General features: G+C 43.0%; 1 protein-coding gene and 1 pseudogene across 7 annotated transcripts in view; both read right to left on the reverse strand.

Annotated features, from left to right (window-relative positions):
* The window catches only part of Arel1 (apoptosis resistant E3 ubiquitin protein ligase 1), a 52,670-nt gene that overhangs the window by 29,853 nt on the left and 9,106 nt on the right, over window positions 1–13,711 (reverse strand). For 3 of the 7 annotated variants that reach the window (XM_060387871.1, XM_021634139.2, XM_021634138.2), the window contains exon 2: window positions 2,705–3,010. The gene's annotated coding sequence lies outside the window, so the exon portion shown is untranslated. The other 4 variants (XM_060387867.1, XM_060387869.1, XM_060387868.1 and 1 more) reach the window with 3 other exon arrangements.
* On the reverse strand, window positions 3,933–6,386 carry LOC110546947 (small ribosomal subunit protein eS17-like; annotated as a pseudogene).

Here is a 13,711-nt window from a genome sequence, read left to right on the forward strand (position 1 = left end):
ACCCTCATACGGTTTAAAACATCTATTTAATTACCTGGATATTCACTTAAAAAATATTCATTTAAACTCTTTCAGATGTAAAATTACAGCCAGGTGAGGTTGCACATGCCTGTAATCCCAGTACTCAGGGAGGCCGAAGCAGGTGGATCTTTGTGAGTTTGAGACCAGCCTGGTCTACAGAGAGATTCCAGGACAGCCAAGATTACACACAAAAAAAAAACCTGTCTCAGAAAAAAGAAAAAAATCCAGAATTATTAATTTAACTCAGTTCAATAAGTACATCAAATGTCCACAAGGAGGGCCATGGGTTCTCTCTCCTACATGATACTTTTCTATAACAGTTTGTATCTACAGTTCTCTCTAGTTTCTGCTACTCCTACTTCTATGCAAACTAAACTGGAACCTTTCCACTCTTATTCTTTATCAAGCACAAAGAAGCATGATAAGCATACTACTCAGTGCAGCTTACTTCCAAGTTAGCGGACATTCCTCTCTATAGTATTCTTGCACTTAGGAAATTTCAATCTATGACACTCTAATCTCCAAGACTAACGACAGTACAGATAAACTGCTAACTCAGAGCTATGCTCAGCCTGCAGCCTGAGGGCCACATGCAGCCCAGGAGAGCACTGAACTTGGCCTAATACAAAACCACTAGCTTACTCAAGCATTACAAGATTTTCTTTTTCTTTTTTGGTAACTCAGTAACTCAATGCACAGTTCTAGAGTATGACCTCCGCCGATGACCAGAGTGTGTCACAAGACTGAAAGGTTGGACTTGTCCCAGTGAGCAAGGGCCACTCCAGCACTAAGCACGCGGGCCAACCACTGCCTAATGGGCTCCATGTGTCTTACCCTGCTGCCCTCCTTGTGAGCACAAGAGCAGCACTATTGTTCTCACTTCACAGGTAAAGCAAGCACACAACAACAAAGCTGGGCCTGGAAAAGGTAACTGAACGCCCCAACTTTGAACCTGTAACTATAAACCATGAAAAAGAATGAAGTCACAGAAACAGCCGAGTATTTGAGGAAAAAAAGATTTAAGAAAACAAATAAAGACTTACAAGAAAAAAAAAATTTCACCCAATCTAAGGAATTTCTCAGCAAAGCTAAAATTAGGACTACAGACTCCTACGACTTTTTTTTTGTTATCTTTTGAAGTAAAAATAAAGCATGGCAACACAAAATGAATGCAGTGCCAATTCTCTAGTATAGGAATATCATTTGCTGACTACAGAATGCTAGGCAAGTTGCTTAATACTAGAGCACTTTAGCTCTAGTATTAAGAAGGGAGGGAATGCTTGATAATACCTATCTCCAGGAAATGCCAAAATGCTGACTGACATCCATATTCTCAAGTTTGCAACACGCAATATATTTTAGCTCATCACTGAAGGTCAGCTGTAAAAAGGCCATTTTTCAAAGATGAGGAATTAGCTCAAAACTGTACTGCCAGAACCAGTGGAATCCCATTTAGCCGTGCTCCTCTGCGCTCTTGCTGAGGCGGCTGAGGATCTGGTCCCTGACCTGTGTTTTCTACTACAACAGCAGATCTCAGCACAAGCTAGTGCCTCAGGGTTAAGATCAGGTTGTGTCCTGTCCTAAGTTACTCTGTGGTGTATAAAAACAAAACAAAACAAAAAACAAGTAATCTGTGCTAGGAAACGCCCCAAATTTACAAGCAGCAACTGACTCCGTTTTGAGGATGAAGGATGGAGGGTGACTGTGCCTCGGTGGACATGTAAGCAACAATTTATCCAGCACTACCCAGGAGCGTAGCCCGAAACACAACTTCTTCCTCCAAGTAGAAAGGCTGCGCCCTCTGCATTTGTCCAAGTCAGTTAGACTACAGTAGCCTATGTGTGGAGTGTATAAGGCACACCAGACTGAGGCACGGTGCAACTCTCTCACCTGAACCTCACCAAGAGGAGGGTGCCTAATTCTGCAACCCGTCACCTGACTAGCCAGCGCTCCTGCATGTGTATGCATGTGTTCGTGTCTTAGGTACACATGCAACTGGCAGGCCGAGAACGCCTGACTCTCACAGTGGTTTCCGCGGGGTTCACTCCCTGCTGCTGACATGGCTTACGCGAACTGTGGCCTGCCTACAGTGCATCTCTCTGTCCATTCACGTGGGTCAAGCTCCGCCCTTCGCCCCTCTGGTCTGCACCTGACTTCTGCAGCTTCACCAGAACCCGAGGCTCTGCTCCCCAGCTGACTTTATGGCGGCAGCAGCAGAAGCAGCAGCATTCACACTTTACTCCTCCAGGGACTTTCATCCCTATCTGCTTCCCTGGTTCTTTCCCAGGCCTCTCTGAAATGCTTTGAATCTCTTCAACCCACTTAACCCTTTTACAAGCTACAAGTGAATGAAGGAAAAGTGTTTGTGTTTGTGTGTGTGTGTGTGTGTGTGTGTGTGTGTGTGTGTGTGTATTATATATACCACATATATAATACAGAAGATAAACAGACAGAAAGATAGTTTACTCCGTGAAATAGAATGTGTGATCTGAGAATAAATATTAGTAATTAATATCAGAGTAAGAGAACCTGTGCTTGTCTTGCTCAGCTATCAAACAAAGTGGGACTACTTGGCAAATTGCTGCCAACAAAGCCTACTGTACAATGTGAGTCTACTCCAATCTCCTGACATTGTAGAAGAGTGCTTGCCTGTGTTTCTGATGGAGTGCGTAACAATACGTACCTTTAAACGAGGGCCCATGTTCTGAGAACCAAGTCATTCACCAAAGCAGGGAACTTTTGGATCCTTTTACTGTCTTCTAACTTGCACAAGAAAAAAAAAAAAATCCAAAAAGTCACCAGAAAGGATCTGTCCATCTGACCTTCATTGAGGTCACGTGTGTCCCGGTAAGCAAAGAGTTGGCGTTTCTGCCCTGAAGCAGTTGAATGCTGAGGAACAGAACCCAAAAATGTATCATTCCTGGGCTTCTCTCATGTAAGATACAACCACCACTGACAGAGGCATCTGTTCCGGTGTGCCAGGATCCTCCTAAAAAGAAGAGAGGATAAGTGCAATAAGTTTTATTACTGAAAGAGATTCTGCAATACCTTCCTCCACTCCCCCCAAACCAGCAAGAGAGGAGCTGCCCCAAGCCACAAGTACCCTAAAAGTAATCAAGAGTTGGTAGATTCTTACCAAGCTTTCCATCAGAAACTGCGCAGTTCTAAAGCTACTCCACCAAATCACAGGGTCCCATGGCAACCTCACTGCCTCCCAGCACGTCTCTCCCCAGAAGCTGCGGCTTCTCAAATGCCCTAGTCTTCCAGCAGAGGTGAGTTAGGGTACAGATCTAAAGAGCCTCATTGCAGTCTCATGCCTAGTGGCAGCACCATGGGGCTGGGACGCAGGGCGTGGGAAGCATGCGGAGAGAAGCGGAGCAGAACCGGAGATGACTCGGCAGGGCTTTAAAACCTAATGTAGCCGCCTATGCAGGCTACTTTCTCTGCACCCATGAATGCAGTTCTAAGGCACGGTAAATGATGACATTATCGCTAAAATTTGAAAACCTGGCTAGGAATGAGAGTGGAAGCCTATAGTCCCAGCACATGGGAGGCCAATGCAGGATCATGAGTTCAAGACCAAAAGAAAGGAATAAGGAGTTGTAAAATGTGCTCCTATAAGTGAAGGGAGAAAGCTGTCAACTTTCAAATAAAGTTAGTTACTAAGTAAAATCAGCTCATAACTCTCAGACATTTAGGTACCAGATGTAGCAAAGGGGGGTTAATGGGTACATATACACAAAGAGCTGCCATAAGGCAGATGAAAAGAGGCTACTAACTAGTAAACAGGAGGAGATGGTCTCACCAATGGCTCAAAGTATTGTCAGCGCTTGATAAGTCACAACACAGAAACAGTTCTCTTCAGACACAGATACAGGACTACCGCCCTGACGTTGCAGTCTAGGACAAAATGAGCAAGGCACATCCTCAGTTAACTCACAGAAAGCACAAGACAGCCTGGCCCCAGAGTACACACTTTAACAGCCACCCTCCTCAGCCGTTCTCTTCTCTCCACTAAGGGAGACCAAGGGGGAAAACACCAAGCGCTAGACAAAGCAGGACAGAAAGACTGGAGGCCAGCAGATCGAATAAGTCGGCAGACTTTCATAATCAAAATGAGTAAGTACAGGCATGTATTTTAACACGTGAGCCAAAACGTGGGCCAGCCAGCAACTGGAACCACTTTAAAGGGTCTACAAACAAGGGAATAGTCATGTAAACTATTAAAGATCCTCATGATAGAATGTTATACAATAATTTAAAATGAAACTTTTGAGGAACAAAAACACCAGGTTGGAAATGCTCACAAATAAAACATTAAATGAAAAAGCAAGCACAACAATGCTCATACAATACAAACCCAATCTTGGAAATAGCGTTATACATTTATATAAAGATTTTAAAAGGGTGGTTGGAGATACTCCTCAGTGTTTAAGAACAATTGCTACTCTTCTTTTTTGTGTTTTTTTTTTTTTTTTCTTTTTGTTTGGTTTGTTGGTTGGTTGGTTTTTAATGACAGGGTTTCTCTTTATAGCCTTGGTTGTTCTGGACTCAATTTGTAGATCAGGCTGGCCTCGAACTCACAGAGATCCTACTGCCTCTGCCTATCTGAGCGCTGGGATTAAAGGTTTGCAACAACTGGCTGCAATTGCTGCTCTTGCAGAGGACCTAAATTTGATTCCCAGGGGCTGGAGAGATGGCTCAGCAGTTAAGAACACTGGCTGTTCTTCCAGAGGACCAGGGTTCAATTCCCAGCACTCATGTGGCAGGTCAGAAATGTCTGTAACTCCAGCTCCAGGGGATCCAACACTCTCACACAGACAAACGCCAATGTACACGAAATAAAAATCATTAAATTATTAAAACAAGTAAATAAATTCAGTTCCTCGCACCCACACTGGGCAGCTCACAACCACCTATAAATCCAGGTCCAGGGGCTCCTCTTTCCAGCATCCATGTATGCACACATACATGTCATAGACACATATACATATCAATAAAAAAATGAAATAAATATTAAGAAAAATCATTTTAAAAAATCAGAGGAAAACAAAGATGTTAATAGTGGCCGTATCTTAGAATATATAATTACAAATAACTTTTATTTTCAGGTTTATTGAAACATGACATAACAGACTTGAATGACTCCACATGGTGTTTTAGAATTCATCCCAACTGTAGGCTGAGTGACCTGCAGGCTGAACAGACTGCCAGAGCCCAGAAGCTTCAGTGTTTCCCTGGTGTCAGGATCTACCTCAATGATCCCCTGATCTAGGGCTGAGGCCTTAGGAACATAATTCTCTATTCTCTTCTCTCTCTCTCTTCTTGCAATTTGATAGAGACACCTCTCTCGGGACCTCTCAGAGGTCCTCAGAATTGCCTTCATCAGATGCGTTGCCCTAGCTGACTATTTTGTAGAGTTTCCTGCTGTGGATACTGGTGATCTCCTTGCACACGCGCTTGTTGGTGTGGAAGTCATTACCCAGGTGCATCTAGTACTTCTTGATGGTCCTGGCTGCCTTCTTCACAGTCTGGGTGCAAATGTGGACTATGTTGGCGGGTCTCGGTAAAAGAGGAAACAGGAAGCCTACAAATAACTTTCACATCCTATCTATATTCTTGTTTTGTCTGAGATAGAGCAGTGGCTCTCAACCTTGCTAATGCTGTGACCACTCAATATAGTTCCTTATTGTTGTGCTGACCACCAAGCATAAAATCACTTCATTGCTACCTCATAACTGTTAAGTTTGCTGTTATGAATCATAATGTATCTGATATGCAGGTTATCTGATACATGACCCCTGTGGAAGGGTCATTTGACTCCAAAGGGGTCGTGGCCCACAGGCTGAGAACTGCTGAGACCCAGTCTCAAGTAGCTCAGAGTGGCCTCAAACTCACTATGTAGCCACAGATAGCCTGACCTCCTGATCTGCTGGTTCTCTTTACCTCCCAAACTCTGGAGTTTAGATATGTATCACTATACATGGCTTGTGTGTGTATGTAGTATTTATTATGTATGTGCGTGTGCCTGTGTGTGGATGAGTGTTCATGAGTGCAAGTGCCTCCAGAGGCCAGAGGAGGATGTGGGATCCTGTGGAGCTGGAGTTACAGGCAGTCGTGAGCTGCCCAACATAGGTTTTGGAGACTGAGCTCAGGCCTTCTGGTAAAGCAGTACACACTCTTAATCACTGAGCTATTTCTCCAGCCCCAGTTTTCCAAATTCTTAATAAAACAAAGACAAGTAAAAAGTTTCTATTTCTGGAGAACATTTAATTTTGGGAGACCTACTTTCTTGAAGGGCGGGTAGAGAGTAGGAAAATTATCTTTTTGGGTCTTCTGTTTTTCTTTTGGAGATAGGGTCTCATCGCCTAGTCTCAAACTCCCCATATAGTCAGGGCTGACTTTGAACTTCCCCTCCTGTCCCCACCTCCCAGCGCTGGGATTATAAGCAAACACTACCTTGCTAAGTTTAAGTTACCTTTTTTCACATAATGAAATGGCATAAAGGAGTTAAGAGAAAACAGCGAAGTCTATTTCTAGTCACTAGGATTTTAGTGACTCTCCAGTCCTGTGACAGTGCTTGGTTCTGATGACCTTTATCCCTGCTACGAACATCCTACCCCAATGTTTCAGCACCCCTAGTGAGCTTCAAGACTCAACCTAAGTGCTGACGCCCCTTTTCGGCCCAGCTCCTGGGCTTCTCTAAGAATTCTACTCATATCAGGCAGAATCAACCACTTCCTCCTTTGGGATACTGCTACACCAAAGACATCTCAATTTCAGTATGTATTAGTGTGCATTATAATAATCTGTTTACATAACAGTAAAGCAGTATGGGATGGTAGTTACCTGGGGATTCAGAGTGTTGGAACCACCTTGCCTGTTACTAAGGTGTTCAGCCCTGAGCTTTCAGGGTCTGTACTCTCTCAGAAGCTCTTCAAGTGAGTTTTACGTACTTCAGTGTTCCAGAAACACTGCCTCAACTCTAGAGCAGGCAGCCCAATGCTTCCCAAGGTCTAACAGGCTTACGAATAACCCTTATGTTGTTGAGACTTATGCCTTCAGGTGCAAGAGACTAAAACAGGGCAGTAAAATTATAATTTGTCAAAACTTACCTGTTTGGTTTGTTTTTTTTTTAAATACAAACAGAATGAAAATGACCAAATTAATTCTTCACATTCCCAGCCTGCAAAGCCAAGTACCTGCAGTATATGTGTATGTATAATTATAAATATATATTATCTGACCTGCTTGAGTGAAATAGACGATAGATAGAAAGAAAGAATATATTATCTCACCTGCTTGGGGGAAAGCCTACAAATATCTGGTTTTAAAACAGGCTCTCAAAAAAAAAAAAAAAAAAAAAAAAAAGCAAGCCATGGCGGGGCTTGAAATCACAATGCTGCTGCTCCAGATCCCACTACAGTCAGAACAAAGGTCCTACCTTATAGTTACATAGCTGCCTTTTGTAAATATGACTACATTTCTATAATAAATCAAAGAAAGCATAAAATTTTCTTCCCATTCTACTATCCCCTCCTTCTAGGAAAAGCTAGAAAACTCACAAAATTATGCAAAGGTTTCTCATTGCAATTCTTTTTTTTTTAACCCCCCAAGGGTTGAGAACAAGCTCTCAATATGTAGTACAGGCTGGCCTGAAACTCATCTTCCTCCTGTCCCCACTTCCTAACTGCTGGGCTTACAGGTATGCACAACCATTCCTCGTTCTTATTTTAGTTCTTATTCAAAAGCTCATGTCAAAGCTGGGTGTGGTGGCACATGCCTTTAATCCTAGCACTTGGGAGGCAGAGGCAAGAAGATCTCTGTGAGTTCAAGGCCAGCCTGGTCTATAAAGAGTCCAGGACAGCCAGGATTACAAAGAGAAACTCTGTCTTGGACAAAACAAACAAACAAAAAACAACCAAAAAAGCCTCATGTCTGTATTCATAGGACAACTGCAAATTTTATTTAATCATTTCCAAAGGGCTAAGCAAGAGGATTATTTATACAATGTACCTGAAGGATCAAATACATTATTATTCCTAAAATTGTTTTAAGACATACTAATGATTCAGTCTGTTTTTAAAATGCAATTCAAACATTTTAAAAGATTTATTTATCCTATGTGTATGACCGATTGCCCACACATATGTATGTATGTATGTATGTATGTATGTGCACCTCATACGTGCTTGGGGGAGGTCAGAAGAGAGCACCGGATCCCCTGCAACTGGAATTGAAATTATGAATGGCTGTGAACCACTAGCTGGGTGCTGGGCACCAAAGCCAGGCTGTCTGCAAGAGCAGTGCCCTTAACCACAAAGCCATCTTTCCAGCCCTCAAAATGCTATTCTAGGAAGTCAAGAAAAACCCACGTGAAAGTCCACTTCAGGAACATTTAGAGATAGTGGCAACATGCAAGAGTTCTGTTATCACCTACTGGTTTCCACAAAACAAGACACAATACAAGAAAAATGTATTTCTTGAATTATTCTCCAAAAAAAATATAATTCAGCTGGGACAAGATCCACAGGACAGTGGCCTATCTAAGAAGATTGCCAGAAATAAAGTACCCTACTTTGAACAGCTAGTTTATAATTATGCTGTTTTAATTTTACTCTCGGATTTTTTTCTCCCCATCCCAAACCCCAGCATAAAGAGCTGCCCTCCCCATTAAGTTTATATTCTTGAGATATTTATACAGTTGTATACTTCTGCTGTCTTGGTTCAGCCAAGTTATACGGTTTTCATTTATATTCTTTCCTCATCAGTCAACCTCTTCAGTCTTTTAAGCATTCCTGTGGGTCTCCTGTGAACTCTCTCCAACTGGTCCCCAGCACTCTTGTAATGAGGTGCCTCCAACTGACTGCAGCCTTCCACAAACTGCCCAGCCAATCGGAACAAGATGAGCTCACCCTCCAATCCCATGACATAAAACTTCTGAGTGCGCAAACCCCCAACCCCCAAATCACAGAAGGCTGGTGTGCTTCATACTAGATTAAAACACCATCCCTTGCCTCTCAGACCTGGGCATTGGGACATGCAGAACCCGCCAAAAGCAAGAGAACAGATGATATGTGTTCTTGTATTCTCTCTTTTACTAGAGGAAGTGAGCAGAGAGAGAAAAAAAGTATTTTTAAGGTAAATATGCAGATAAAAACAAAGAACACGAAAGTCCCATGAATTTCTAAAGCTAAAACATAGGTATGTTCAAATAGTCATGCATATTGCATACTTAATACCAAAAGACTCCTTGGTGCTCTGCTGTCAGCCTCTGCCCCCCGCCAGGATCCTTAAAGCTCTCGCATGTAAGAGGCTGAAAGGCACACATCTCTACTGAGCCCAGGTTATGAACTTGCTGGTTTTCCCTTGGTAATCCACTGGCAACAATACCCTTGGTTCTTCCGCACCACCTGATCTTTACACATCTGCCACCCGCCAGACTACCTGCTAAAAGCTGACGTCCCAAGGCACGAGGACAAACAAGACAGGACCAGTCTCTTTTCCTGTGTTTCTTTTTTCCTTTCCTTTCCTTTTTCCTTTTTGCGATGAGAGTCAAACTCAAGGCCTCAGGCATGCTACACAAAGTTCTATCGTGGAACAAACCCTGCATGGTACACACGGTCCTAGCCTAGACCTATCTCCCTGCATGCCACACACAGTCCTATCATAAAACTATCTCCCTGCATGCTACACACAGTCCTATCATAAAACTAATTCCTTGTTCTTGCTTTTCATTTTGTTTTGAATAACCATGTATTCAGATTGACCTAAAGCATGCTATGTTGTGCAAGCAAGACACAATACTTTTTTAAAAAAATTAAATTATCTGACAAGTTCATAAATGTATATAATGTATTTTGGTCACTTTCATCCCCTACCACCCTCATTCCCTCCCATTCCTACCTAATCCCCACTTCTCCCAAGCAAGTAAGCCCTCCTCCCACTTGTCTTGTTGCTGCTGTTCTGTGACCTGCTGACTCTAGGGTTGCCTGCATGAGAACAAGTAGGGGCGATCCACCGGGGTGTTGGCGAGTTACCAGTGGCTGTACCCATGAAGAAAATGACTCCCCTTGGCCAGCATGCATCAATTACCAATGGGTTCCTCAGGGAAGGGTGGGAAGATGGACTTTGTTAACCTTGATACACTTGATTCAATACGGAAGATGGACAATACAATGTGCTAAGTGCGGTGACAGGAATAAACAAAATGTGGAGGACAAGGAAGGAGAGAGGTAACCTCGCCTTGAGAGACAGAAGAACTCTTCACAATAAAGATAGTGAGGCTGAAGAGCTGAGAACGAGTGGGAGGGTCTTGGTGGGTAAGAGTGCATTCTGCTATTGCAGAGGGCCCAAGTTTGGTTTACAGCACCCAGCGAGGCAACCTCCTCCAGCTCCAGAGGATTGGACTCCCTCTTCTGGCCTTTGTGGGTACCTGCATTTTCAAGGACATCTCCCCCACCAGACCTACAAATATACAGATGACTAAAAAATTACATCATTTTTTTTTAAAGAATGAGTAAGTACTTGCAAACGGTTAAGTGGGAGAGTCTGATATCCTAGAGACAAATAAAAATACCAAGCCAAAAAAAAAAAAAAAAAAAAAGGAGTGGTGACAAATTCAGCATTATAAAAGCAAAGTATCTAGAAAGACCACCAGGGACAAGGTGTCTGCTTCCAGTACAGTCTCAATAATGGGGAAGAGGGTGAACTTCACCACTGGCTGGTCTTAGACTAGTGACTCAGCCTTTCTCAGCTGTAGATGTAAAATGGAGACACAGTGAGAAGAGCAAGCCTTGGATTATAGGGAAAGACAGACTGAGAATGGAAACCCCGCCCCCAGGTGCCTTGCTCTAAAGGCTGCTGGGCTGCCAACTATGAGAGTTGTTTATGTCAGGCCACAGCAGCTCCAGTGAGGAAGATGGCTACACTCTACCCAAGGGATTAGCTGGTTTTCTAGGGAGATCCCATGTGGAAACAATCCTAGTAACCATCCAAAATGCTGACTGCTCTGGGACTCTGGCAGGATGATGATAACAAGCGTCCAGCACACTGAGGGCCAGGTACTGTATGAAGCCTTTCATCTGCATTATATCATTCAAACCTCACATCAACCACATGTTCTGCATGTCTATTATATAATCTATTAGATTAGGAAACAGAGGCACAGAGACTTAAAATATGTTGATAAAGCCACCTATTTGATAGCTGAAGGAGTCAGACAACTTGATTCCAGAGCCTATGATATTAACTAGGAACTCTGATGTATATAAAAAAAAATATCTCCCTCCCTGGCCAGGGAGAGGAGTATTTGGGAGATAGGTAGAATGAGAGCTCAAATAATCTATTTAATTTGAAATTTTAAAGAAATATTACTTTATTTTAGACTTTAAGAAACAACAACAAAAAACGTTCTTTTAAGTTATTATTTTTTTAACCAAGGCAGAAAGAGGATAAGAGATTTTAAGAGAACTCTTTAGAGTGAACAAGAAGGAAACAGACAAACTTCCTGACTGAGAGACAAGCTCAGAGTAGCCATGAAGTAAATCAAGCCTGGTAGCAGGAGGCAGAGACAAAATGAACAAAAGTTCAAGGCTTCAAGGTGAGCCTGAATTTAAAAAATTGTCTCGAAATAAAAAGTTAAAAGAAAAATTAAAAAGTGGGCTGACTGGAGATATAGTTCAGTGGCCGAGCACCTGTCTCATATGCATTAGGTTCTTGATTCAATCCCCAATGCCACAAGCATTCTTACAGGGGGGAAAGAGAAAGAAAATGAAAAGGAGAAATAAAGAAATAGACCCTAGTCATGAAATTGAGGACGGAGAGCCTGGCTAGAGCATTTTTCCTGAGACAGGGTTTCTCTGTGTAGCCCTGGCTGTCCTGGACTCACCCTGTAGACCAGGCTGGCCTCGACTCACAGATATCTGCCTGCCTCTGCCTCCCTGAGTGCTGGGATTACAGGCATGCACCAACGTGCCGGCATGGCTACAGCATTCTTTATGTTCTTAGAAGTAACAGGATGAATGACCTGTGTGGTCAGAAAGAAACAAGGTGAAAAGCTAAACACAAATGTAGATTCTTCTGACTTTGGGAGCCTAGAAAAACAGTGAGTGAAGGATGAAGGGAAGGGGAGGGGACTTAACAAGTATAAAGGAGCATGCTAAGCCTGTGTCCTTGTGGAGTATCTGGGAAGACATATCCACAAGACACATGGAAACAAACAGAGTTGAAAGTACAGACACATGCTACCCCCTGGGGACAAAGGAAATGGGAAAGACCACCATGGAAAGCAGGCAGATGCAGGAACAGACTAAGGGAATGCTGAGAAAAATCAATCTACCCGAAGGGGGTGGTGGTGGCAGGAACGGTGACAGGCTTGTAGTTCCAGCTACTATGGAGGCTGAGCCCCTTGACTGCTATCTCAAAAAACAGATGTTATGAGGTGCGGAGAAAAGTGCTGGGGAGATGGCTCAGAGGTAAGGACCGACTGCTCTGGCAGAGGACCCGGGTTCAGTTCCCAGCACCCACGTGGCAGCTTACAACCATCTGTATCACCAGCTCCAAGGGGTCAGATACCTTCTCCCTCCGTGGACACTAGGCGTGCACATGGCACACTTACATCCAGTGGGCAAACACTCAATAGGCATCAAAGCAAGTGAGGCTTTTCAACGAGTGTGTGGGGAAGCAGGCGCGAGGAACAATGGCAAGGAACAACTGCGGAAGGCAGAAAGCTGAAGACTGGCTTACTGGAGATAAAAAGTTTTTATTTTTGGAAATAAGCAGTCAACATTGTCAGACCCAGGAAAGATATACAACAGAGGGTAAGGGCAGGGACTCAAAATCAAAGTTATTTTCTAGAACTTTCATGTTCTAACCTAACAACTTCAAATACAATTTATTTTCTATATTCCTTATTGTTTGTTGGCTGATTGGTTAGTTTTGAGATAGGACCTCTCTACATAACCCTGGCTATCTTGGGCACTATGTAGCCCAGGCTGGCCTTAAACTCACAGTGACCCCCTGCCTCTGTCTCAGAGTTCCGGGTATAAAGGTGTACACCCTCACACCTTTAACCTTGTTATGCCAAGGTTGACTGATATCCATGGGAAGTCTCCCCTTTAAGTAAATCACTTAATAAAAAAATAAGACTATTAAGGAGGAACTAGAGAGACGGCTCAGCATTAAAGGCACTGGCTGTTCTTCCAAAGACCCAGGTTCAATTCCCAGCACTTATATGGCAGCTCATAAGCATCTGTAACTCTAGGTCCAGTGGACCTGACACAGTCTTCTGACCTCCATGTGCACCAGGCACATACTTGAAACACACACATATATTCAGGCAAAACAGTCATACACATAAACAAATTAAAAATCTTAAAATAAAAAAAAAAAGTCTATTGGGGGCTGGAGAGATGGCGCGACCCGTGAAGTGACTGAAGCCCTCTCCTGGCTTCCACAGGCGTCTCTGCTCTCATGCACACACACACACATAAATAAAAAGAGTCTATTTTAAAAAGGAACATTAGTCTAAGTTTGTCCTAGTTTAATAACCAGCAAGCTCCCTGCAATTCAATCCGGTGATGGATACTTTTAAATTGTGTCTAAAGCAACATCAGACCTAAACTAATCTCGGCTCTAATCTGAATCTAATCCTATAGTATCTCATCCAAATCTTAAAATCTTATTTTAA

The sequence above is a fragment of the Meriones unguiculatus genome, chromosome 7 (genome assembly GCF_030254825.1).
Source record: "Meriones unguiculatus strain TT.TT164.6M chromosome 7, Bangor_MerUng_6.1, whole genome shotgun sequence".
NCBI classification, from domain to species: Eukaryota; Metazoa; Chordata; class Mammalia; order Rodentia; family Muridae; genus Meriones; species Meriones unguiculatus.